At 46.4% G+C, this 24,570-nt stretch overlaps 1 protein-coding gene across 3 annotated transcripts in view; it reads right to left on the bottom strand.

The window, feature by feature from the left end:
- Nucleotides 1-24,570, bottom strand: part of MBTD1 (mbt domain containing 1) — a 527,258-nt gene that overhangs the window by 13,140 nt on the left and 489,548 nt on the right. The window lies entirely within an intron of this gene.

Here is a 24,570-nt window from a genome sequence, read left to right as displayed (position 1 = left end):
ACGCACCAAAGTTGTACACAAAAAACTTTGACAAAAAGGTCGAATTCAGCCCACAAATAGCCAGGGTAGCTCTCTCTGGATCAGCGCGTGGCACGGAAATACTGAACTGACATCACTGCGCGAGGGCGGTGTCTATGTACTACTCCCGACATCATCACGGCGACCACAACGCCTATGACGCCTGCTGAATCGATCGACGCCACCTTCCGATACGCAAGGGTATTGCTCGAAGGAAAATCTCCGAATCCAGTCTGACGCCTGGGGAAAAATTTTAGGGTAAGGAATCTGCAACTAGAAGTCTTTATCAGATATGTATATAAAAGCCTGAAGTATTTTTATAAATTCTGGTTTCAAGTTATTCATTGAGTGTGTGGTGCATGATTGGATTTGTGAGTACAACACATCTTCTGGATTAGCCTAAATGTTCGACCAGCTACCTTAAAAACTGGAGCATTAGGTGGAAACCAACGTGTGGCTGCCTGGACCCGCTGCACAGTGTACCTAGTTTTGCACAAACATAGAGGACAAGTCCTACAAAAACTGGCTAACAGGTAGTGCTAGGTCTAGAAAACAGGAAGAGATTTTGCTTTCTTTAAATCTTTCTAACGCTGAGTTCACCGTCGCTTCAATCAGTCTAGAGCTGTCAAAGGCAAGTCCATCAAAGACTGTTGGATGACAACAGAAGTCCGTAGAGCGAATCCAGGCATGGCGCCAAAGCACCACACTCGTTCCGACTACTTACCCAGTCAGTCGCATCTAAGCCAGAGCAAATTGATTACTTTGCTATATCTTAGCAAGCTGCTCTAGGACGCTGTATGGTTGGTCAGATTTCTTTTGGGAAAGCTAGAAAGATGTCTATTACTCTGTCCCACAACACATGCAAATACCTCTCTGGGAGGCAATTAGTATTGACCGATCTGAGGGCAGGGCTGGCAGAGGAAAACATACGTTTGGCAAACATCCCCATGTTTCAACCCAGGAGGAGTTGTGGGAAATCCATTAAGGTTAATGTGACTCATGGACGCACACAGCACCCAGCTCTCTGGGGTGGAATGTTGAAGGAGAGAGCCTACATCCCCAAAAGTAGGTCTATGTCACCTCAACACCTGTCTATTAACTGGGGGGCAAGATCCTCCCGCCGCCCAGGTACCCACCAGGATGTTAGTGAGGGGTTCATTGAAGAAAAGTAGAGGTTCTTAGCTTGCTTGACCTGGAGTAAGCCCCCTAGTTAAAATATTTGTCTTTACAGCTGCTGTGAGGAGGGTAAGGTCCAACACTTCCGCAGCCCTCCTGATCACTGTGGCAAAGGAGGTGGACTCCTCTGTCCCCCATAGATTGGCTAGGGGAGGACAGACCAATATCTGGTGAAGTGTTTAACCTAACGGCATCTTGCAGATCTAAAAAGGGGTTTTCATCACCCTAAGGAGTAGTATCATCATTAATGTCGTCAGCATGAGGACGGTAGATTTCTGGGTCAGAATTAGAGTACAGCCTTGTTGTTTGAGATGCTAGAGAGGGTAACAGTTTCAGAGTTGGGTTAAACGATCAGCTCAGTTTCTAGCATAGGAAACGTCAGATCCGGCACAGACTCGGGCACCTGAGTTGGAGCCAGTAGAACCAAGCTGGCAGACAGGTCAAGTGGTGCAGTCAGCGTCTCGGATCAATCTGCTGGCAGTAGCCCAACTGGAGGCCATTTTGAATCCTTAGCGCCAAAAGGCACTCCAGAGGGATCTGGTGAGGGACCAAAGATTTTGTCCAAGGCTAGTGTCAGCTCAATTATCTGCTGAGACATCGCCGGAGGCCCAGGGAAGTTAGGCACACCGGAACCAGATGAGGAAATTATCTTTAATCAGCAGAATAACTCTGTGGCCCAAATGTACCCAAGAGGTTGCCTGACTCCAAATGATGGGAGTTGCTGGACAATGGAGACCCGTGGTTTGTCATTTTTTGGACTTACTTGAACTCCTGGAATTCAATAATGAATGGTTGTTAGATTGGTTCTGGGATCGAGAGCATGTCCACTACTTCAACAGAGACCGGGCCTTCTTTGACTTTAGCAAATTTGGCTTTGCTGTCATGGATTGCCTTCTTGTTCATCTTTGTGCAGCAGTCTCAGAATGCAGAGTCATGCCTGGTTCTAAAACACCAGACACAGACATTGTGGGTGTCTGTTACTGATATCTGACAGTTGCAGTCCTTGCAAGGTTTAAACCCTACTGTTTTGAAGGGGACTAGACAGTTTGCAGGAATAAATGCTGTTAGACTAACAAAATTTGATGAAGCTTTGGATCGGTGCGAGAAGGCGTGAAAAGGAAGGAACTGATATCAGCATATGTTTGTTGTGTAGATATAGTGCCTCTGATGTCACATCCGGGGTGGGCTGGATCCAACACAGAGCCATAAGATGTCACCTACTGATGCATAAGGGAATTGCTATCACAAGTTTAAGGATCCAGACTGGTGCCCTCCAAAATTTCCAAGGTGAGGAATCTGCAGTTAAAAGTCTCTAGCAGAAATGAGTTTCTTTCTTATCGCACCCCCAGAGGCTGAGCTCAAGTAATTGTTAGTACCGTTATACAGATTCTTAACTTTAGCACCCTCTTTAGATGGTAAAAAGAGGTCACGGCACGTAGAGGTGGGACCGCAGTATAGAATTTGCCCTTAGATAAAGTATCCACCTGCAAGAGCATTACCGAAGGTAATACGTTCTTCTGATAGAATGGTATAATTGGAGATCCTTACTTCAAAATAGATACCAAAGCTGTACCCCACCAAAGGTGAAAGGTCTGTGGAATGGACCAAAAAGTCTTGCAGGACTGAACGTGCAAAATGTCCTTCCTATTGGATGCGAATGTCAAGGCAGTAGTGCTTAGTGAACCTGTACACTGACAACCATATCACAGCCAAGCAGATAGCAAGGACAGGATGTGCAGTGTACTCATAGGAGCCTTGTTCCTGGAGGAATAGGCTCTCAGATCTTCTGGAGACTACTTCTTGGCCTCTGCGTAGTAAATCTTGATGCAGAGGACAATACAGTTTGAAAGAGTCCTATTCTGCACAACTTTCCCTTTCCATGCTCTGGAGAACACCACAAAAATCTGATCGGCCACACGGTGTTCCTCAAAACATTCAATATAAAAGCATAAAGCCCTTTTGGGGTCCAACTGATAAAGCCTCTCCTTGTCTTTTGAGGGTTGAGGTAGAGTAAAGGACACTAGTAGAGTGAGGGTTTTCCCTACATGTAAAGGAGACGCAAGATTTGGTAAAAATGCCATTCAAAAACTCAGCACCAACTTGTCCGGGAAAAACGTGGTGTAAGCACCGACAGCATCTGAAGATTCTTCATGTGACGATCTGAAGTAACAGCAATCAGGAAGATGATCTTCAAAGTCAGGAGATGCAGCAAGCAGCTATGCATCAGCTCAAAGGCCATACACATGGGAAGCTTCAGGAGCAAGTTAAGGTCCCAATGAGACATCAGAAAAGGTTAGAGAGGGACATGTGCCAATTCTTTTATAAACCTCATCACAACAGGTGGTTCAAACAGGAAGGGAAGCAGAAAGGGCTGGTAAATAACATTAATAGTGCTCATGCATGAACTTGCTGGACCACAAACAAAAGAAAAAAAAGAACAGTTTTGAGTGTTAAGCATCAGTGTGGCGGACACCACATAGACTACAAATTTGTTCCAGCGCCCAGCATAAATGGACTTTGTGGAAGGGAGTCTGGCAGCAATGATGATATCCATCACTTCATGTGGCAGATCAAATGTATGCTGCAACTAAATCTCCATGCATGGAGGATGAGATCACACAGATTTGAGTTAAGGACCCTGCCTGTTGCGGCGATAAAATATAATTCCAACGAGGTAGCCTGATCAGGGCGGGTGGTGCAAGGGGGCAAATGCTCATGCTCAGAAGTACTAGAAACACATTCTCCTCGGCCAGTCTAGAGCCACTAGAATGAAGTGGGTCAGGACATTCCGGATCTTTATTTTTTTTAGAACCCAGGGCAAGGTAGGCAGGGGTGGGAAGGTATACAATAACCCTGTGTTCCATTCCAGCCAGAATGCATCTTCTAGTCAGCGTTCTTGTGGAAACTCCAAAGTACAAACGCTTCAACACTGCAAGGTGTTGAATGTGGCGAAAAGATCCAGTCAGGTTTCTCCCCACTGTCAGAAGGTGCCCTGCACAACTGAATGTCGATCCCATTCATCGATTTGCCAAAGACCTCTTGCTTGTCAACTCTAGCATTCATGAATCCCATCAAGTGTTTTGTGACGGAGGAAATGCCCTCCAACCAACCACAGAGGAGCCGTTTGTCTTGGCACAGGACCCTACTCTACCTAGATTGTTGCAATACTACATGGTGGTGGTGTTGTCTGTGATATCCTACACCAGCCTTTCCTTGGCAGATGTCAGGAAAGCCTTCAGCCCCAGATAATTGTCTCACAACGCTACCACCTTTATATGAAGCAGGGCTTCTGTCAGAGACCAGAGTAATCTGATCGCCACCTCAAATAGATGACCACCCCAACCCAGTTATGATGCGTCCATCATCACAGTCCGCTCTGGGTGGGAAAGGGTGATGGCCGTGGTGCTGGACCGAATGCGTTTCAGCAGCCACCACTGCAAATCGTAAGCCATGTCTTCCTAATTATGGTTGAAATACAATAGATTACCTTGGTGCTGGGCCTACTGGAACTTCAGATTCCATTGCAAAGCCCACAAGTGCCACCAGGCTTGATCGATCAGGAAGATGTAGGAGGCTAAGAAGTCACAGACATGCTCTCTCCAAGATCAAGACTGAATCATCAGATCATAACCTGGATGTCCCAACTCATTGTGGTGAAGGGAAGGCCTTGAACAGCACTGTGTCCAGGGCTCAGCCAATAAATGGTAGCCTCAGTGAAGCAGTCATGAGCAACTTTGTCTCATTCATGGTGAACCACAGTGATGGTAAAAGGTTCACAGTCATCTGGAGGGGCAATACGCCTGGCTGTGGCATATCTGCTTCCACCATCCATTAGGTTAGTTAGGGGAAAACTGGCATTTCTAATACTCCTGGAGGTGTGCCATGACCATTGCCATCACTTTAATCAAATCTCTGAGGGGCTGGGGTGAGGCAGAAGGGAAGCTCTGCGAACAAGTCAGGTGCAACTTTGTCTCATTGAATGTGAACCCTGATGATGTCAAAAGGTTTGCAGTCAACTGGAGGGGGAGTTTGACTGTGGTGAGCTTGCCTTCAACAGCCAGTTGTTGAGGTAGGAGAAAAAACGAGAATTTCCATTTCTACAAAGGACTGCCATGGCCACCACAATCACTTTCGTGAACCCATGAGGTGCTTGGGTGAGGCTGAAGGGAAGAACTGCAAACTGAAAATGCTCCTGACAGATGTTGAAGTACAGCTAATATCTGTGGGGCTGCAGGAGAGACTTACAAAAAAAAAAAAAAGTGCATCCTACGGATCCAAAGACATTATTCCCCAAGTCCAGAGCAACCAAGATCTTGGCCAGAGAGCATTCTGAATGTGTCCTTCTATATGAAAGTATTCAGGGGCCGAACGTCAAAAATAGGTTACAGGCTTCTGTTGGTTTTTGGTACAAAGAGTATTTGGTAACGAAATATCTGGTAGAGACATACTCTAGTTGCAGATTCCTTACCTTAGAATTTCCACTAGGCATCAGACTGGATCAGGAGATTTTTCTTTGAGCAATACCCCTGCGCGTTGGTGGATGGCGTCGGTCGACTTTGCGGGTGTCGTAGTCGCCGTGATGACATTGGCAATAGTACATAGACGTCACCTTTGTGCAGTGACCTCAGCTTCTTTTAATGACTTTCCATGCAAAAGTGCAGAGCCGCTAAGAACACTGAGATTGGTGCGCCAGAGCTAAGGACCTAAAGGGGAAATCCCTGTCCCTAGTAATCAGTTCGCAAGCGGGGAGTATGGGTGGGCAGTAAGGAATCGGTCTCTAGAATATGTCTCTACCAGATGGAAAATGTCACTTACCTAGTGTACATCTGTTTGTGACATGTTATGCTGCAGATTCACATGCTATGCATATCGATTCCAACATCTAGTGTTGGGCTCAGAGTGTTACAAGTTGTTTTTTCTTCAAAGAAGTGTTTTAGAGTCATGGGATCGAGTGACTCCTCTTCTCAGTTCCATTGCGCATGATCATCGACCCCATTGTTAGATTGTTTTCCCGCAGGGGGTGAAGAAAGGAGTGATAAAGTATATAAGAGAAAAGAGATGTCCATGCAAATGTAAATGTATATACATATGTACAAATGTGTTAACTTAAACGACTACAGGCTTCCGGGGAGCAGGGAGGGTGCATGTGAATCTGCAGCACAACATGCCACGAACAGATGTACACTGGGTAAGTGACATTTTCCGCTCCATGGCATGTGTAGCTGCAGATACACATGCTATGCATAGACTACAAAGCAGTTAGTCAGCCCAAAAACAGCGGTGGCAAGCCTGTAGGAGTTGAAGTTGTTTGAAATAATGTTCTTAGGACAGCTTGTCCTACAGTGGCTTGTTGTTGTGAGAAAACATCAACACAGTAGTGTTTAGTAAATGAATGAGGTGTTGACCATGTAGCTGCTTTACATATATGAGCCATTGGTATGTTTCCTATAAAAGCTATTTTTGCACCTTTTTTTCTAGGAGAATGTGCTTTAGGAGTCACTAAAAGTTGTCTCCTTGCTTTGATATAACATGTTTGTATACATCTAAGAATCCATCTTGCTAAACCTTGTTTTGATATTTGATTGCCTGTATGTGGTTGTTGGAAAGCTACAAAAAGTTGTTTTGTTTTCCTAAACTGTTTAGTTCTGTCTATGTAACACATTAGAGCTCTTTTGAGATCTAGTGTATGCAGAGCTCTTTCTGCCACGGAATCTGGCTGTGGAAAGAAGACTGGCAATTCCACTGTTTGTTTGATGTGAAATGGTGAGACTACTTTTGGTAGGAATTTTGGATTTGTTCTTAGTATAACCTTATGCTTGTGTACTTGGAAAAAAGGCTCTTCAAGAGTGAAAGCCTGTATTTCACTTGCTCTTCTTAAAGAAGTAACTGCCACAAGGAAGGCAACTTTCCATGTTAGAAACTGAATTTGGCAAGAGTGCATGGGTTCAAAAGGTGGTCCTGTAAGTCTTTTAAGCACTATATTTAAATTCCAAGATGGAACTGGTGGTGTTCTTGGTGGAATCAGGGGTTTTAACCCCTACATGAAAGCTTAAATAACAGGAGCTCTAAATAAAGGACTATGTTGAATAGTTTGTAAATATGCAGATATTGCAGTAAGGTGTATTTTTATGGAGGAAAAAGCTAAATTAGATTTTTGTAAATGAAGTAAGTAACATACAATGTCTTGTATTGATGCTGTAAGAGGATCTACGTTTTTAGATTGACAATAGTAGACAAATCTTTTCCACTTGTTTGCGTAGCACTGTCTAGTAGTGGGTTTTTGTGCTTGTTTAATGACTTCCATACATTTGGATGGGAGTTTTAAATATCCAAATTCTATGACTTCAGGAGCCAAATTGCTAGATTGAGCTCTCTCTGGATGTCTGATTTCACCTTTGTTTTGTGTTAGCAAATCTGTCCTGCGTGGGAGTTTGGAGTGAGGTACTACAGATAGATCTAGTAGTGTTGTGTACCACGGTTGACATGCCCATGTTGGTGCAATGAGTATCATGGTGAGTGGAGTTTGACGCAACTTGTTGACTAGAAACAGAAGGAGTGGGAGAGGGGGAAAGCGTAAGCAAATATCCCTGACCAATTGATCCATAGAGCATTGCCCCTGGATAGGGGATGTGGGTGCCTGGGTGCAAAGTTTTGGCATTTTGAATTTTTGCTTGTTGCGAATAGATCTATTTCTGGTGTTCCCCACTTTTGAAAATACTTTTAAAGTACTTGAGGGTGAATCTCCCATTTGTGTGTTTGTTGGTGATTTCTGCTGAGGACATCTGCCAACTGATTGTCTATCCCTGGAATGTACTGTGTTATTAGGTGAATTTGATTGTGAATTGCCCATTTGCAAATTGTTTGGGCTAGAAGGGACAGTTGAGATGAATGAGTCCCTCCCTGTTTGTTGAGATAATACATGGTTGTCATGTTGTCTGTCTTTATAAGAACATTATTTTGTTTGAGAAGAGGTTGAAATGCTTTTAGGGAAAGGAATACAGCTAATAATTCTAAATGGTTTATGTGTAGCTGTTTCTGTTTGACATCCCATTGCCCATGAATATTGTGATTGTTTAGGTGAGCTCCCCAACCAATCATTGATGCATCTGTGGTGATTATGGTCTGAGGCACAGGGTCTTGGAACGACCGCCCCTTTATTAAATTGCTGCGATTCCACCATTGAAGGGACATAGGTGTTTGGCGGTCCACCAACACTAAATCTTGAAGCTGACCGTGCGCCTGTGACCATTGTGGTGCAAGCCACTGTTGTAAGGGTCTCATATTTAGTCTTGCATGTGGGACTATTGCTATGCAAGATGCCATCATTCCTAAGATTTTCATGACAAATCTTAAGGTGTATTGTTGATTTGGTTGTATAAGTGGAATTAGATTTTGAAAAGCTTGTATCCTTTGTGTAGTTGGATACGCTAGAGCTAGTTGAGTATCACCTAAATACGGTTGTACTTGTACTGGTTGAAAGTGTGACTTTTGGTAGTTTATAGAAAAATCTAGCTTGTGCAGAGTTTCTATCACGTAACGTGTATGATTTTGGCATTGTGTACGATTGCTTGATTTGATTAGCCAATCGTCTAGATATGGAAAGACATGGATGTGTTGTCTTCTTAGGTAAGCTGCTACTACTGCTACGCACGTTGTGAACACCCTTGGAGCTGTTTTTATGCCGAAAGGTAACACTTTGAACTGGTAGTGTTTTCCTTGTATGACAAACCTGAGGTATTTTCTGTGAGCTGGGTGGATGGGTATGTGGAAATACGCATCTTTGAGGTCTAGGGTTGTCATAAAATCTCGTTTTTGGAGCAGTGGGATAACATCCTGCAGAGTTAACATGTGAAAATGTTCTGATAGGATGTAAAAATTGAGTGGCCTGAGGTCTAATATTGGCCTGAGGGTGCCATCTTTTTTGGGAATTAGAAAGTATAATGAGTAAACTCCTGTTCCTAGTGGAGATTGTGTAACTAATTCTAATGCTTGTTTGAGTAGCAGAGATTGAACCTCTTGTTGTAACAGAACTGTATGTTCTGGGGTTAATTTGAGATATCTTGGTGGAATATTTGGAGGAGTGTTTATCAGTTCTAGGCAATAGCCATTGCGGATAATTGATGACACCCAGTTATCTGTGGTGATATTTTGCCTTTGTGCGTGGAACTGCTGTAGTCTTGCCCCCACAGGAGATGTGTGGAGTGGAAGGGAGTGAGGGAAGTCACTGTTTTGGTTGTGTTGCTGGTTGTTAAGAGGTTTTGGAATTCACATCCATTTCTACAGTATTGTCCTCTGTATGTTCCTCTAAGCCCACCTCACTGGTACTCGGTTTGATAAGTTAGTTTTGCTTGTGAAGTTGATGCATCAGAGGATTGTGGTCTGAAACCTCCTCGAAACTGAGGCTTACAAAATGACCCCCTATATGGTGTAGTATACAGAAAACCCATTCCCTTTGCTGTATTGGAGTCTTTTTGCAATTCTTTTTATTGTAGTGTCCACCTCTGGCCCAAAGAGGTGTTTCTTTTTTTTTTTAAACCAGAGGAGCGCAGCCATGCATGTCTTCTAATGGTAATTGCTGTGTTCACGCTCCTTGCAGCTGTATCAGCCACATCAAGGGCAGACCTTATCTGGTTGTTACTGATGGCTTGCCCTTCCTCTACTACCTGTTGTGCCCTCTTTTGGTGTTCTTTTGGGAGATGCTGTATGATATCCTGCATCTCATCCCAATGAGCTCTATCATAACTGGCTAGTAGTGCCTGGGAATTAGCTATCCTCCATTGATTTGCTGCTTGGGACGCAACTCTCTTCCCTGCAGCGTCAAATTTCCTGCTCTCTTTAGCAGGCAGGGGGTGCATCTCCTGAAGACTGGCTATTTGCCATATTTCGTGCAGCACTAACCCCCACGGAAGCCGGAGGCACCTGATGGATAATGTAATCAGGGTCAGAGGGTGCAGGCTTATATGTATTTTCTACTCTGGGTGAGATTATTCTTGATTTCACAGGCTCATTAAAAATTTGGTCTGCATGTTTTACCATGCCTGGTAACATTGGGAGGCATTGGTACCTAGAATGTGTTGAGGATAACTTGTAAATAAAAAATCTTCCTCTAATGGTGCTATGTGCATTGTTACCCCATGGTAAACTGCAGCACTTGCTACGACCTGATTGTATACTGTAGTATCTTCAGGTGGAGATGGTTAGGTGTCTAGGTGGTTATCTGGGATGGGATAAGGATCATAAAGGTCCCATGGATCTACAATGTCTTGTGAATCAAAATAATGTGTTGGAGAAGGCATTGGAGGAGGGCTGGTGGGAGGAGAGGTAGATAGGTGTGGAAAATGAGGAGGAGAAGACTGAGGAGGTACTGGCTTCTCTTTTTGCTTTGGCACTTTAGCGGGGGGCTGTGCAGTGTCCAGTACTTCTTGGAATGCCAGCTTTCTCTTTGTCTCTAGAGGTGGTGCTGTAATAATTCTCCGTCTCTTTATGGATGTGTATCCTAGATTGCCTCTCATCCTTAACTTGTAGAATGGGCCCAATGTCTGACTCTTCCTCAGAGGCTTTATGGCTTTCTCATAGTTTTTTGGAAAGTCCTTGCTTCTCTGTATAACCTGTCGTTTTCGGTTCCGAAGTTTGATGTTTTTTTCGGTATCGAACATGTTGTGGAAGGTCTCGGCTCTGAAACGGTCTCTTATTTTGGACTCCAAAAATTGCTGGTTTTTGCTGGAGTCCGAAATGGAGCCCTTTGTGGACTCCGAAGTAGTCGGAGGTTTGGCCTTTTTCGGTGCTAAACCCAAAGGTCGGTCACCGACAGTCTTTTTTCGGGCTGAACCATGGCCTTCTGGCAGTGGTGTACCAAAGGCCTTATGATGTTTCTTGTGTGGGGGTGCAGGGGCAGACGTACTCACATGCTGGCCAGCTGTGATGGGTCTGTCGTCTTCGGACTCCTGCTCAAACTCTGTCTCGGATAGAGACTGCTGTGTGCGCCTGCACCTCTTTGGTGACATTGAGATGTTCACTGATCTTCAACGCCATTTCCAGCCTTCTTGCTCTTCGGTCTCTAAGAGTCTTTTTTGATCGAAACTATTGACAGGCCTCACAATTTTCCTCCCGATGGTCTGGAGAAAGGCACAGGTTGCAAACCAAATGCTGGTCTGTTTATGGGTACTTGTCGTGGCACCGAGGGCAGAATCGGAATGGAGTCCGATCCATTAGGCTCTCCACACGGTTGGCCTGAATAGGTCAGATTTGGGCGCACGTGCCCCGAAGGGTGAACAAAGTGTTTTTTCAACGGTACTACCGGTTCGATGCTAGATGGAGAACGCGATTGAAACAATACAGACGAAAAGGAAGGTTTTCTAAAGTTTTTCAAATCGAAAGCGAGAGGAAACACGTCCGAACCCGACGGCGGAAAGAAAACAATCTAACAATGGAGTCGATGACCATGTGCAATGGAACCGAGAGGAGGAGTCACTCGATCCCATGACTCTAACACACTTCTTCGAAGAAAAACAACTTGTAACACTCCAAGCCCAACACTAGATGTCGGAATCAATATGCATAGCATGTGTATCAGCAGCCACACATGCCACCGAACATTTCGTTACCGAAGGTAAGTTAACTTGTACATCTGATAGAGACTTCTAGTTGCAGATACCTTACCTTAGAATAGATACCCAAGCAATGCCACCCTCGGTGGTGGGCTGCAAACCAAGATCATACTAGGAAGTCCTGCAGGACCGACTGTCCAGTCAGTAGTGTTTAGCAAACGTGCAGGGACGCCCACATAGCTGCTGGCAGATATCCAGGACTGGAACTCCGCGTGCTAACGCAGTGGAAGCAGCAGTTGCTCTGGTGGAATGAGCATGCAAGCCCTCAGGGGGTTGCTTTTTGGACAAAGCATAGCACATTTTGATGCAAAGCAGTACCCATCGAGACATGGTATGTTTTTGCACCGCCTTCCCTTTTTTCACACCCACATACCCGACAAAGAGTTGATTGTCCACCAGGAAATCTTCAGTACGATTAAGATAGAACGCCAATGCTCTTTTTGGGTCCAGACGGTGGAGTCTCTCCTCATGAGAAGGATGTGGGGGGTGCGTAAAAAGTAGGCAGGGTGATGGACTGGCCTACATGGAAAGGCGTAACCACCTTTGGAAGGAAGGAAGCCTTAGTACGCAACACCACTTTGTAAGGGTGCGCAGACAAGTATGGAGGTTTTGATGAAAGGGCTTGAAGCTCACTCACCCTGCGAGCAGAGGTGATGGCAACAAGAAAGACAGTTTTGAAGGTGAGGAGCCGTAATGGACAATTGTGCATCAGTTCAAAGGGAGTAGATATTAAGTAAGTAAGGACAAGGTTGAGGTCCCACTGACGCATGATAAATGGAGTTGGAGGAAATAAATGGGTGAGGCCTTTTAGGAATTGACTCCCAATAGGAGATTTAAAGAGTGAGGGCTGATCAGGTAACCTAAGAAAGGCCGAAATGGCAGATAAATACCCTTTAAGGGTGCCAAAAGCATAACCCTGCTGGGCCAAAGAAAGAATGAACCAAAGACCCTTGGATAGCGGGGCAGAGAAGGGATCAACAGATTTGTTGGTGCACCATGCCACAAATTTATTCCGACAGGCGTATACAGTTTTGGTGGAGGGACGCCTGGCTGGCAAGATAACATCACAGACTTCGGGTGGAAGAGCAAAAGTTGTCAGCTGTTGCTGCTCAATCTCCACGCATGAAGGTGGAGGTTGGACAGGTTCGGGTGAAGAACCGTCCCCTGTTGCTGTGACAGAAGATCCACCCGAAGAGGCAGTCTGAGTGGAGTATCGATGGACATGCTCAATAGCTCTGGATACCAGAATCTCCGTGCCCAGTCCGGAGCCACCAAGATGACTTGGGCCTGGTCGTTCCTGATCTTCTTGAGAACTCTGCGCAGAAGTGGTATAGGCAGAAAGGTGTAAAGGAGGCCAGAGTTCCACTCAAGACGAAAAAGCATCTCTGAGCGACTGCCGCCTTGGAAACTCCAACGCACAAAACAGCTGACATTGCGCGTTCTCTGCGGAGGCAAACAGATCTAACCAAGGCTCTCCCCACTGCTAAAAGAGACCTTGCACCACCTCCTGATGGAGACACCATTTGTGATTAGCTGTGCATAGACGACTGAGTTCATCCGCTCTAGCGTTGAGAGAACCCACCAGATGTTCATCCACCAGGGTAATGCCCTGATGTTCCAGCCGGGTCCAGAGGCCTAGGGCCTCCTGACAAAGGGTCCAGGACCCTACTCCGCCTTGTTTGTTGCAATACCACATGGCAGTAGTATTGTCTATGAACACCAGCACTACTTTCCCTTTAAGAGTGGGAAGAAATGCTTTAAACGCAAGCCTGATCACCCGGCGCTCCAGAAGATTGATATGGAGCCCAGACTCCGCCGGAGACCAGAGGCCTCTGATCTCCACCTCTCCCAGGTGGCCGCCCCAACCCAGAAGTGACGCATCTGTCACTATAGGTTGCGGAAGGGAGAGGGATCTGCTGTGGACCTAATGCGGATTCGAAATCCACCACTGCAGGTCTTTCGCAGTCCCCTCCGAGATCTGGACCATGTCAGAGATTCACCTGATGCTTGCCCACTGGAATTTCAAGTCCCACTGCGGAGCCCACATATGCCATCTGGTATGTGTCACTAGAAGGATGCAAGAGGCCATGAGGCACAGCAGCCTCAGAGTCTGTCGCACCGAAACTCGAGACAGAGGCTGAAAGATCGGAATCATAGCCTGAATATCTTGGATTCGCTTTTCGGGAGGATAAGCCCGAAACTGCACTGTGTCCAAAACAGCTCCGATGAAGGGGAGCGTCTGAGAGGGAGTCAGGTGTGACTTCGGCATAGTTATAGTGAACCCCAGCGTCTCCAGGAGGTTCACCGTAGTCTGAAGGTGGGAGACTACTTTCTGTGGCGAGTACGCCTTCAACAGCCAGTCGTCGAGGTAGGGGAAGACCGATACCCCTAACCTGCGCAGATGAGCTGCAGCCACCACCATCACTTTTGTGAACACCCGAGCTGCGCTGGTAAGGCCGAAGGGGAGCACAGTAAACTGAAAGTGCTCGTGACCTACCAGGAATCGTAGGTAACGTCTATGGGCAGGCAGGATGGGATGTTGTAGGAAGTTGGCTCTGTATATACTATTTCAAAGTAAGAAATAGTGTGCACAGAGTCCAAGGGTTCCCCTTAGAGGTAAGATAGTGGCAAAAAGAAATCATTCTAATGCTCTATTTTGTGGTAGTGTGGTCGAGCAGAAGGCTCATCAGAGGATAGTGCTAATCATTTGTTGTACACACACAGGCAATAAATGAGGAACACACACTCAAAGACTTGCTCCAGGCCAATAGGTTTTTATATTGAAAAATATATTTTCTCAGTTTATTTTAAGAACCACAGGTTCAGGATTTACAGTTAATACTTTAAATGTAAGGTACTTCACTTAGGTACTCTAGGAACTTTGAATAATCACAATAGCATGTACAGTCTTTGTAAAAATGGCAATAAGCCATTTTAAAAGTGGACACAGGGCAAAAATCAACAGTTCCTGGGGGAGGTAAGTAAAGGTTAAGTTCACAGGTAAGTAAAACTCTTACAAGTCTCAAAGTTGGGTCCAAGGTAGCCCACCGTTGGGGGTTCAAGGCGACCCCAAGTTACCACACCAGCAGCTCAGGGCCCGTCAGGTGCAGAGGTCAAAGAGGTGCCCAAAACACATAGGCTTCAATGGAGAACAGGGGTGTCCCGGTTCCAGTCTGCCAGCAAGTAAGTACCCGTGTCCTCGGGGGGGGCAGACCAGGGGGGTTATGTAGGGCACCAGGGTGGACACAAGCAGTCACAGAATGTACACCCTCAGCGGCACAGGGGCGGCCAGGTGCAGAGTGCAAACAGGCATCGGGTTTCAGTTAGAAAGTAATGGGGAGACCCGGGGGTCTCTTCAACGATGCAGGCAGGCACGGGGGGGGCTCCTCGGGGTAGCCACCACCTGGGCTAGGCAGAGGGTCACCAGGGGGTCGCTCCTGCACTGGAGTTCGGTTCCTTCAGGTCCTGGGGGCTGCGGGTGCGGTGTTGGTTCCAGGCGTCGGGTCCCTTGTTACAGGCCGTCGCGGTCAGGGGGAGCCTCTGGATTTCCTCTGCAGGCGTCGCTGTGAGGGATCAGGGGGGTCGTCTCTGGCTACTCACGGGCTCGCAGTCTCCGGGGAGTCCTCCCTGTAGTGTTGGTTTTCTGCAGGTCGAGACGGGGGCGTCGGGTGCAAAGTGGAAAGTCTCACGCTTCCGGCGGGAAATGTGAAGTCTTTAAAGTTGCTTCTTTGTTGCAAGAAAGTTGCAGATTGTTGAACGGGGCCGCTGTTCACGGGAGTTTCTTGGTCCTTGGTTGCAGGGCAGTCCTCTGAGGCTTCAGAGGTCGCTGGTCCCTGTTAGATGCGTCGCTGTTGCAAGTTTTCTTCGAAGTTGGGAGACAGGCTGGTAGGGCTGGGGACAAAGCAGTTGTCGTCTCCGTCTTCACTGCAGGGCTTCAGGTCAGCAGTCCTTCTGGTTAAGGTTGCAGGAATCTCGTTTCCTAGGTTCTGGGGGACCCTAAATACTGATTTTAGGGGTCTGTTTAGGTCTGGGAGGGCAGTAGCCAATGGCTACTGTCCTCGAGGGTGGCTACACCCTCTTTGTGCCTCCTCCCTGAGGGGACGGGGGACCATCCCTAATCCTATTGGAGGAATCCTCCATCTACAAGATGGAGGATTTCTAAAAGTAAGAGTCACCTCAGCTCAGGACACCTTAAGGGCTGTCCTGACTGGTGGGTGACTCCTCCTTGTTTTTCTAATTATCTCCTCCAGCCTTGAAGCCAAAAGTGGGGGCGGTGGCCGGAGGGGCGGGCATCTTTACTAGCTGGGATGCCCTGTGGCGCTGTAACAAAGGGGGTGAGCCTTTGAGGCTCAGAGCCAGGTGTTACAGTTCCTGCAGGGGGAGGTGAGAAGCATCTCCACCCAGTACAGGCTTTGTTCCTGGCCACAGAGTGACAAAGGCACTCTCCCCATGTGGCCAGCAACATGTCTGGTGTGTGGCAGGCTGGCAAAAACTAGACAGCCTACACTGGAAGTTGGGTATGTTTTCAGGGGGCATCTCTAAGATGCCCTCTGGGTGTATTTTACAATAGACTGCACACTGCCATCAGTGTGCATTTATTGTGCTGAGAAGTTTGATACCAAACTTCTCAGTTTTCAGTTTAGCCATTACGGAGCTGTGAAGTTTGTGTTTGACAAACTCCCAGACCATATACTCTTATGGCTACCCTGCACTTACAATGTCTAAGGTTTTGCTTAGACACTGTATGGGCATAGTGCTCATGCACATATGCCCTCACCTGTGGTATAGTGCACCCTGCCTTTAGGGCTGTAAGGCCTGCTAGAGGGGTGACTTACCTATGCCACAGGCAGTGTGAGGTTGGCATGGCACTCTGAGGGGAGTGCCATGTCGACTTAGTCATTTTCTCCCCACCAGCACACACAAGCTGTGAAGCAGTGTGTATGTGCTGAGTGAGGGGTCCCTAGGGTGGCATAAGACACGCTGCAGCCCTTAGAGACCTTACCTGGCATCAGGGCCCTAACTACCAGTTACAAGGGACTTATCTGAGTGCCAGGGTTGTGCCAATTGTGGAAGCTAAGGTACAGTTTAGGGAAAGAACACTGGTGCTGGGGCCTGGTTAGCAGGGTCCCAAGCACACTTTGAATCATAACTTAGCATCAGCAAAGGCAAAACGCCAGGGGGTAACCATGTCAAGGAGGCATCCCCTTACATATACTTAGCATTGAATGTAAAGCAGTAGTCCCCAAAAGCGGTGGCTAGCTAGTGGTTGATGTAGATGAATGAAAAATGTTACTGCTTGAGCCACTCTGGCTTGTTGATTAGCTAAGGTATCAACACAATACTGTTTGTGAATGTATATGGGGTATTCCATGTAGCTGCTTTACAGATATCTTCTAATGGGATGTTTCCTAGAAAAGCCGTGTTAGACCTGGCATCCTTGGAGTGGTCTCCCCTAACTTTTTGGCTCTAATTCCAAGGTTGTTGCTGTGTGCTGAACTCTGTTTTTGCTGTTTTTGTTACCCTGGGCACTTTACCACTGCTGACCAGTGCTAAAGTGCAAGTGCTTACTATGTGAAATTGTATGTGTAATTGGCTTTTCCATAATTGGCATTTCTGATTTAATAGTAAGTCTCTAGTAAAGTGCACTGGAGGTGCCTAGGGCCTGTAAACCAAATGCTACTAGTAGGCCTGCAGCACGGATTGTGCCACCACATGAGTAGCCTTGTAAACATGGCTCTGACCTGCCACCGCAGTGTCTGTGTGTGCAGCTTTAAACTGCCAATTCAACTTAGCAAGTGTACCCACTTGCCAAGCCCAAACCTTTCCTTTTTATACATGCACGGAACCTCTAAGGTAGGCTCTAGGTAGCCCCATGGGCACAGTGCAGTGTATGTTAAAGTCAGGACATGCAGTGATGTGTGAAATACTGACAAATTTGTTTTTCACTGTTGCAAGGCCTATCTCGCTCATAGGTTAACAAGTGGGCTGCCTTTAAATATTTCTAAAGTGCAGTTTGCCTTTGACAGCAGATGGAAATCTGGAGTTTGGAGTCTCTGAACTCACAATTTAAAAAATACCTCTGTTAGTGAAGTTGGTTTTTAGATTGTTAGTTTGAAAATGCCACTTTTAAAAAGTCATCATTTTCTTGCGTACACCATTCTGTGACTCTGCCTGTTTGTGGATTCCCTCTCTGGGTCTGAATGACAGTTGGGATGTTTGTGAATCTCCTCTATACCGTTACACAAAGGGAGCTGGGGTCTAGCCTGCATATCATGATGAGCCATCTGGGCTAGAGTGGAGGGAAGAGTGGTCACTTACACCTGAATGGGCTATGCCTGTCCTCACACAATGCAGTCTCCAACCCCTTGGTGTGTGTTTGGGGCCTGGCCTGGGCAAGGCAGGATCCCGTAAACAGCAGAGACTTTCCTTTGAAGTTTGCCTACTTCAAAGGCAGAAAGGGGTATAAGTAGTGGACCCAAAACCCCAGACTTTGGATTTCTTCAAGATTTGCTTCTGGAACCAAGAGGAACCTCTGCCAAGGAAAAGAGCTGAAGAGAAGTGCAGCCCCTTCCTGTGACTGCTTTGTTGGGCTATCCTGCAGTTGCTGTTTCTGCCTGTAAAAGGGGACAAAGACTTTGTGGTATATTCCTGCTTGAGAAGATTCTCCAAAGGCTTGGACTGAGCTTACCCTCCCGTTCTCATAGGCCACGTACTGTGAGGTCCTGCATATGTCACCCCCTCCCCTAAACCCTGTAGGGATGTGTCTGTTGTAATGGTCATTTACAGGACTGGGGCTATGAAGGGTTGACCCTGCAACAGATTGTTGCTTTTCCACCACTACAGAGAGCGATGCGTCACTGGCCCTCCCAACACTGGATCTTGTAGATGTCCCTTTGCTTGAGACCACTGAGATTGAAGACAGAGTTGAAGGGGGGTAAACGTGCAGTCTTGCGTGTGGCACTATGGAGATACATGATGCCATCATTCTGAGAAAAGTCATCACTGTTTTGACTGTAACTTGACGAGGTGACTCAAAAAGAGGTAATACTTACTGGCACTTCTGTACTCTTGCAGGACTGGGATAGGCTTTGGCTGCAATAGAGCCTAGTGCTGTGCCTAAGAAAGGCTGCACTTGCAAGGGGTAAGGTGAGATTTTGTTGTAATAAGCTTGATGCCTAATTTAAGTAGAAGACTGATTACTGTTTTTAGTATCCCACAGACATTGCTTGCTTGCACTTTTAATCAGCCAGTCGCCTAAATATGGGAACATGTGTGCACCCGTCCCCCTTCTGAGATGACCTGCTACTACTCAGAGACATTCTCTGAAAACTCTTGGTGCAGTAGTTTCTCCGAATGGCAACACCTTGAATAGGTAATGTTGGTCACTTACTTGAAATCAGAGGTAGCGGCGATATGCTGGATGCACTGGACTGTGGAAATAGGAATCTTTGAGGTTTATGGTTGTGAGGAAGTCTCCTTGCTGTAGCACTGGTATTGCTTCTTGGAGTGTTATCAAGTGAAAATGTTCTGACAGAATGTACTTGTTGAGTGGCCTGAGGTTTAGTATATGCCTTAAAGTTCCATCCTTTCTTGAGTACACCCCATGTTCTTGATGTTTGGGCCCTGCTCTATGGCCCCTTTTTGAAGCAGAGCTTGGATGTCCTCTCATAGGATTGACAGGTATTCTGTTGACATAGTCTACGGATGTGGTTGTATAGTGGGTGGGGTAGCTGTGAGTTCTAGACAGTACCCATATTTTATGATGGAAAGGACCCGCTTATCTGTTGCAGTATGTGCCCAGTCTTTGTGGTAGTGCTGCAGCAGCCCCCTACTAGTGTTAAGTGTGGAGGGGGAGGTGTAGAGTCACTGCTTAATGCTAGTGGTCTCTCTGGAGGTGGATCCACAACCCCTTCCTCTATTATTATTGTACTGTGGACTATAATATGTCTGTCTAATGTATTAGAACCTTGCTGCATCTGCGCAGTGGCTGTGTCTGTGCTTGTTTCTGATGTCCCTCTATAGTGTCCTCTAGAAAAGGAACCCCTATGTTGGTAGGTTTGTAGTGCAACCACAGCCTTGGTGGTATCACCATCTTGCTTTATTGTTCCAGCATCTCAGCTATTTGTGGTCCAAACAAATGTACACCATCAATGCTGCTGGCCATCAGGCTTAAAAGTAGAGACTCTAAGCCTTGTCTAGTTCCTGATGATGACAGTGGTATTAACCTCCCTTGCATTTGGATCTGCTGTGTCTAGGGCACATTGAATGGTGGCCTTAGAAACAAGTCTGACTTCCTCCACTAGCTCTGCCCCTTTTTGGCGGTATTGGTTTCGGAGATGCTGGAGTAGTTTCTGCATCTCATCCCCTTGGGCTCTGTTGTACCTTGAGAGAAGGCCTACAGAATTTGGTATTCTGAGATGGCTGGTTGCCTGTGCAGCAAAACATTTTCCTCCCATATCATACTTTTTGATCTCCTTATCGGTTTGGGGAGTATTTCCAGTTCTTTGTGAATTGGCCTGTTTTCTGGCAGTACTTACCACCAAAGAATTTGGTGCAACATGGCCTTTGATGTATATTGGGCCTGAAGGGGGGGGGGGCTTTTATTTCTTGAGTAGCCTTGGGGTTTGGGCTCTGTTGCTTAAAGATTTCTACTGTGGGTTTAAGCGTACCTTTTAGCATGGGCCAGAATATTGCCATACACGGAGACCTGCTTAATGTTTCCACTAAAAATTCATCCTCTATTGTGGGGGCATCTGTACTTTATGGTAGCAAGCAGCTCTACGCAGGACCTCATGGTAGTTTGTTGTGCCACCTGGCGGTGGGGGTTTAGAGGAGATAGATCAGGATTAGTGTCATCGAGGGGGTCTATGTCATAATATTACCAGGCTTCATCAACATTCTCTGGATCACCCTGTGGATTACAAAAGTATGGTGCCTCAGAGGGGTCAACGTTATCCCCTGTGCTAAGGTCCCCTATAGATGATGTTGTGGTGGATACTCGTGCTTAGTCACGAGCGGAGTGTGGAGGTGATGGTGGATGAACTGGTGGTGCAGCAGGTGCTAGTAGAATGGGAGTGATAGGTGGTGGAGGAGAAGGTAGAGGAAGTAGTGTAGTGGAGGTGAAGGAGGAGACTGAGGAAACAATATGTGGCTTTTGCCTATGTCTTTTCTTTTTTTCTGTGGGACTTTGGGTGGTTCTGGCCCCATGATCTCCTCTTCAAATGGGAGCATGTCTGTTAGTGGGGAAAGGTGGTTTTGCAACTATCCTTCCAGTGTCCAAATTGATGCACACAGTTTTTTCTTTGCCGGAGAGTTTTTCTTGCAGTTTTGCAAGTATTGGCTCAACAGGTCGCTGTTTGGCTCCAACAGTTTTTGCTGTTTTCGGCACCAAGGGTACTTTTGACATAGATGGTTTAGTAGTGGAAGGCATTTTCAGAGGTGATGGTTTATTGGGATGCAGAGGATCCTTCAGGTGTTTTCAGTTTCAAAGGTGTTATTTTTACGTCTGATGCCTTTTGGTGCTTTTCTGGCATCAAAGATTGTGTTTTCAATGCCAGCACAGAGGCTGGCTTTTGCTTTGTGGTCAGTGCCATTGTCTTTCCATCACCTTTCAGTGCCTGCTTAGGAGGAGGGACACTAGCCCAACAAAGTTCTAATCAGTCTTCAACAGAGTAATAAAACTCTCATCCCGTGGCTCGATGGAATACACCAGATAGTTCCCAGAGATAGAGCTCGTAGGCATATAATTTCTGTCCCTCCAAAGAAAATTTTGAAGAAAGGACTGTATGTTAAATAGAGTGGTTTGCCTGCAAATGTTGGGAGGAAGAAGGTGGTGTACAGAGGATTAACACACACAGCCTGAAGTTCACGCACATGCCAAGGAAATAGCAACAGGAAACACTGTTTTGAGGTTAGAAGCCACAAGGGACAGCTGTGAAGCGGGCGCAAAGGAAGATAAGTAACAACGAGATTGAGGTCCCACTGGGACATCACAAAAGAAGACGGGGGAAACATATGCTATAGCTCTTTCAAAAATTGAACCACAACGTGTGGCTTAAACAATGAAGGCTGATTAGGCCACCGTAAGAAGGCCAAAAGATAACCTTTAACCATGCCCAAAGCAAGTACTGTCAGACAAGAGATAAAACAAATAACAGGAAGTCAAACAGTTGACCTGGAGGGGAACCATCCTGCGCGCTGCACCAAACCACAAACCTGTCCTAATGAGAGTTTTTGTCAAGGGGCACCTGGCTGCCAAGATAACATCAACCATCTCCAGAGGAAGGTCGAAGTCGTTCAGCTGCTGCCACTCAATCTCCAAGCATGAAGGTGGAGATTGCAAAGGTCCAGGTGCAGAACCCTGCCCTGCAACAGCAAATCTTCCCAGAAGGGCAGCCTGATAGGAGAACCAATGTTCAAGCCCAAGAGTTCTGGATACTATACTCTCCATGCCCAATCCAGAGACACTGGACCCAGCCTGAGGGCCTGGCCTGTCCTGATCTTCTTGAGAACTCAGGGCAGGGGTGGTATCGGCGGACAGGCATACAGCAGCCATAAGTTCCACTTGAGGCGGAATCAGAGACACCTCAGAAACTCCAACGCGCAAAAGTGCCAACATTGTGGGTTCTAAGTGATGGCAAATAGACTGAGCCAATATTCTCCTGACTCGCAGAAGAGACCATGCGCCACCTGCGGGTGCAGCTACCATTCATGATCCACTAGTTGTTGATCACTCAGGAAAATTCCCTGCTGTTCCAGCCATTTCCAGAGGTGCAAGGCCTCCTGAAACAGCATATGTGACTCCAACCCACCCTCTTAGTTGCAGTACCGCATTGCAGAGGTGCTGTCTGTGAGCACCTGTATCAGCCTCCCCTTGATGGATGGGAGACACGCTCAATATGCTAAGCAGATGGCCCTCGGCTCCAGAAGGCTGATATGGAGCCGGGAATGTGTCGAAGACCAGAGGCCTCTGACCTCCACCTCTCCTAGGTGGCTATCCCAGTCCAGAAGTGACGCATCGGTCACCACTGTCAGCTTTGGGTGGGGAGAGGGATCTGCTTTGTGGACAATCTGCAGGATCCACCTGTTCACCGTGGCCTGTCAACCCAGAGACCGAGACCCAGTAAGGTTATACTAAAGAGGCCAACCCAGATATAATTGTAGATTCTGCCTCCCACCGAGACCCAGTCAGGCTACACTAAAGAGGCTGGACAAGTGGGGTTGCAGGAGGAGGAAGAGTTTTAGAGAGGGTGGAGGTAGAGGATGGGGCTTACGGTGGATTGAGAAGCATGCTTACCTTGGACACGGGGGCACAGGTCACCTCAGCCTCACCAGCGACATCGCTGGGTTCGCTGTTAGTGCGGGACAGGCTGGTGGTAAAGGGCACCTCTGCCAAAGCCAGAAAAGGAATGGTGGAAGTGGTGTGTCTGGCAAAGCTGAGTACAGAGGCCCAGATAGTGAGCAGTAGCCCTACTCTTCTGGAAATGCTCACAGGCAGAGTCAGCCTTGTCCCCAAACAGGCGCGTCCCATCACAGGGCATGTCTATCAGAGAGGACTTGACGACTTCTAGGAACCCAGATGATTGTATACATGAATGGGGATGAATGGCAACGCAGCTGCCCATGGCTCACACAACTGAGTCAGAGGTGTCCAAGAAACAACAAATTGTGAACTGAGCCACTTTATAACCATCGTGAATCGCCTGCGAAAGGACAAGGCAAAGGTCTTATGATAGACCAGGGAGGAGTTGTGCCACAAAGAGGGGATGAGTGTAACAATCCAAAAAACAGGAGGCGTTGTATGATTACAGGGCCTAACTGGCTAAAGACAAAAGGCACTTCAAAATGCCTCAACTTGCTTTAATTTCAAGTCTGGGTGGTGTGGTAAGAAAATTGTTGGGACTGGTCTGACTGGTGGAGCATACCGATGCTCAAAAGAATTCAATTTCCAGATGAAATGTGTTTCAAAGTCATTATAAGGTAAATTTTAAAAAACAGGGCAACATGTTTCAGCATAAACTGCATGCAAGTCATTTACTATCTTATAACAAAAAACGATGGCTGAAAAGGCTACAATGATATATTTAAATAAATGGAAACACTGAAATAAACTACCTCGGGACAAAATTAGACAAACAAGGAAAAATATATAACCCGCAGCTCGCTATCTCTCCTCTATCCCATATGGGGGTGTGGGGATCCAAATACTAACATTGCTGGAAAGAGACCTAAGAAGAACCAACAAGAGATGGTGCAGGAAAATGAATAATTCAAAGGAAACGGAGAATGGGTTTTATTAAAACTATTAAAGACCAGCTAGATATTTCTTCAGTAAGAAAATGCACATTACTAAGGTACACAATGTTATTGAAGAAAGTCATCCCTTTAAACACTACATCATAAAGCATTAACCATCCACACTCCTGCTAAGTCTCCTATTGCTTGACATTGACCCTGTACAGTGTTCCACTGCTGTTTGGCTCACACTATAGAAGGAAAATGTCACTTACCAAGTGTACATCTGTTTGTGGCATGTAGTGCTGCAAATTCACATGCTTTTCATAAGTCCGCCATCTAGTGTTGGGCTTAGAGTGTTACAAGTTGTTTTTCTTCAAAGAAGCTTTTCCGAGTCACAAGATCGAGTGACTCCTCCTCTTGGTGTTAGTGCGAATGGGCATTGAGTCCTTGGTTAGATTGTTTTCGCGCAGGATGGTGAAGTAAGGAGTGAAGAAATGTATATCTACATATATATATATATATATAAGAAAAG

This window comes from Pleurodeles waltl, chromosome 7 (assembly GCF_031143425.1).
Source record: "Pleurodeles waltl isolate 20211129_DDA chromosome 7, aPleWal1.hap1.20221129, whole genome shotgun sequence".
Lineage (NCBI taxonomy): Eukaryota > Metazoa > Chordata > Amphibia > Caudata > Salamandridae > Pleurodeles > Pleurodeles waltl.
Note: the sequence above shows the minus strand (reverse complement) of the source record. Positions and strands in the feature narration are given on the sequence as shown.